Source organism: Poecilia latipinna, unplaced genomic scaffold (assembly GCF_001443285.1).
Source record: "Poecilia latipinna isolate Pla-1442-1.1 unplaced genomic scaffold, P_latipinna-1.0 Scaffold2230, whole genome shotgun sequence".
NCBI lineage: Eukaryota > Metazoa > Chordata > Actinopteri > Cyprinodontiformes > Poeciliidae > Poecilia > Poecilia latipinna.
The window spans coordinates 60,719-63,960 of NW_015114846.1; the positions used below are offsets into that span (position 1 = coordinate 60,719).

Consider the following 3,242-nt stretch of genomic DNA (forward strand, 5'->3'; position numbering starts at 1 on the left):
AGGCAGCGTTGAGGGTCTCAGTAATGAACTCCTCAGCTTCCAGCCATTAGCTTGAATTCATCCTAGCTGGTTCTGTTTTAGGCCCGGTTCCACCGGTCCTGTCAGGGGGGGTGGACCAAAAATCCACAAAGATATTGTGATACGCTAAACATTTGACCTGAGCAGGAGAGTTTAAAGGTGTGCATCGTGGCCTGTTTTACATAAATATCATTGTATTTCTTTCTTTTTATAAGGGCTGACTGGACTTTGCAGCTGTGAATCTGAAAGAGGTCCAGACTCTGAACGCTGACCCACAGCTCAGTCCTGGGAGGAAATATGAAAACCAGTGATGACCTGCATGACCACACTCACTGATTACCTTCCAGACTCCCTCTGTCACTGTCATCAGTATGTCAACACAGAGATCAGCGGATTACACACATCATTAGCAACTACGTCTATTTGCCAAATGAGCTCAGCACGTTTCCCTGATCCTGACAGAGTAAACAGTCCAGACATAAAGCAGAAAACGCTTCAGTCAAACACCGACTAAATGGTTTGTCCATCAATCAGGTTCATGTTCTCTTTTCTATTCTCTACAGCTCCATTTCTCCTGATTTTCTGTTTAAAAGAAGGAATCAATTTAACTGATCTGAGACAAAAACTCTTCATATTGGAAGATTTGAATTTAAAAATAGGTTTTTATTATTTAAAGATGAATGAATGAATCTTCATGCATCCATGTCTGAGGAATCATTTTGAGTAGTTATACTTTAGGTTATGGTGTATGCATAAACACAGGTCAAGTTTTACAAATGAAAGTAAAAGTTGCTTGACTGTGCTAATGAATGTAGCAGCTGGAAACGAGGTTATCTCCTGGAATCTGTTAACCTTTTCTGCACAACAGAAAAGTCAACACCATGAGCAGAACGCGGTTTGACCCGACCCGGTTCTCATGACGGACAGAGCCGCTCGGCCACATCCAGCAGATCGGGTTGATTTTACTCCTCCTGTACAAACACATTCATTCAGATGCATCACCAAACTGAGCTGCTTAAGTATGTCAAAACCTTAAAACACACATTACCTCAATAAATGGAATAAGTGTTCAGTTCAAAACTGCTGTGGATGATTAGAATCAATCAGGATTTTACTCCATCGGTTTCTACATAGACGCTATTAGTGCAGCAGAACGACAGGCAGAAAACAGAGTTGCTATTCTTCACTGTCTGTTTGAGTCTGGCTGTGTGTCCCGTCCAGTGACAGCACAATCAGTCTCTGGGTCGGGTTAATAGATCTCATTCATCAAGCAGCCATAAAACCAGGAGTTAAAAAAAACAAGCATATTAACAACGACGCCGTATTTATGTCAGGGGCTGAGCAGCGGATTCAGTGGATCCTATATCAGTGGAGAACTGGAGTTTAGGCAGTTAGAAAGTGGATTTTGGTTTTTTCATTGACAACTTTTAGCTGCGATACAAAATAAGTTTGTTCAAATAAAATAAAAGGCAAGCAGAAGGCAACGTAAAATGAAAAACATGGAGAATATGAACGGTCTGAAAGCCTTGAAGGGGCTGACAGTGTGCTCCTAATTTGTGTGACTGAATGCGTCCTGGCGGTTTTAAGTTTGTCCAGAGATCCTGGGAGGTTTTTGATGGTTTGTTCTTCAGTGCAGAGAGGAGCCTGGTAGCCGTAGTAACTTCCAATCCAGCAGTTTTAATGTTTCCGAAGTCAGACCTCACCCTGCATCAAAACACATGAATCAAAGGACTGGCTCATTACCTGGCCTCTGGAGAACTGGAGAGAGTTGGACACCTTTGGTTCAACGTATCGTCATCCTGGCCTCATTGCATCCTAATCAGACGGCCAGCAGTCCAACTCGTCTGATTTATGGCTCCGTTTTCAGCTCTGGGTGTGATGAAGGCGGGGTGGCTCAAACGGTTCGGGGTTCGGCCCGTTACTGCTGAGTCGCTGTTTCAGGGAGACCAAGGGAACTTTTGAAATGTGTAATTCAGTCTTTGGATCAGATTTAGAGGAGAAAGCAGAAAACTTCATGGTATAATTTTGCCATCACAGCGTCAGGCTGCAGGGCTTCCTGCATCATATTAATCAATAAAAACAACAGATTTACATTTATGTTTGCATAACTTCTAAATGCATTTACTGAGATATGCAACAAAAAATGTAAAACTTACTAGAAAAATTTGGTCAAATTAAAGTTTTCAATAATGATACTTGCAGAAAATACAGTCAAATCCTAATAAACTGATATTTATTAAATACCAGGAGCAACATTTCCTTCATGCTTCAGTGGTAAATGTGGATCTCACCAGAAACCCATTTTCTTGTAACAATGTTTAGTGAGAAAGAGACAGAGGGTACAGAGTAAATGAGCTGCTTCAACGGGAACAAAAAGGAACTGAAACCGACAGCTTTCTTATTAAAGTCCTTAATGTCTAATTATCTGGTTGTACAAGATAAAGATTGATGCTGCTGCTAACGCTAATGCTGTGATGCTGTCACAGTTCTGGAGGGAAATATGTGGAGAAATCCATGCAGGGCTGTGGCTGCATATTTAAACTGCTCCTCCTAACAGGAACATTAAAACAAACAACTTTTTAAAACTCTAGGATTTTTATAAAAGGAGGTTGAAAGTGAAAGGATGTGAACATATTCAAGCACTCTGGCATGTGATGATTAAATCTTTTATTCAGTAAGAACAAACTCAGACCTAACAGGAACAAAAATAACATCTTTTTTGCAGTTGCCAGAAGAAACTCAGAACAAACCGAGAAATAAAACAAGAAACAAAAACTAAAAATCCAGCTGAGAAACCAAAACTAAAAGACTGAAAATAAATCATTTCCCAGTTCCTGTCTGAGCAGAAATAACAGACTTCCCTTCGTCCAACGCAGCCTCCCTGACGCTCTGCTTGATCGCATTCATGAAGAGACATCAACATTTAATGACCGGTTCATCCCAACACTGACTAATACAACTACAGGCAAAGGCCATAAAACATGAAGTGAATCTGGAATCAGCTTCATTCTGACTCCAGGACCTTCAGCTTCTAAAGAACAGAATCAGCTGATGAGCAGATTCCCCTCAGAAAATGCTCTATAAGAGGTTTAAATCCAACATTAAGCTGAGATCAATAGTTTTCTCAGAGGAGCTTTAAACTGATATAATTTAAACCACATGTGTCAAACTCAAGGCCCGCGGGCCACATGTGGCCCACCATGTCATTTTATGTGCCCCCCCCC

The 3,242-nt window shown here is 41.1% G+C and overlaps 1 long non-coding RNA gene across 1 annotated transcript in view; it reads right to left on the reverse strand.

The window, feature by feature from the left end:
• Positions 1 to 727: 727 nt before the first annotated feature.
• Positions 728 to 3,242, reverse strand: part of LOC106936868 (uncharacterized) — a 15,479-nt gene continuing 12,964 nt past the window's right edge. Inside the window, exons 3-4 of the long non-coding RNA XR_001422245.1 lie at positions 1,762 to 1,950; positions 728 to 989 (exon numbers count right to left, since the gene is read on the reverse strand). This is a non-coding gene — a long non-coding RNA (uncharacterized LOC106936868). The remainder of the gene's footprint in view (positions 990 to 1,761; positions 1,951 to 3,242) is intronic.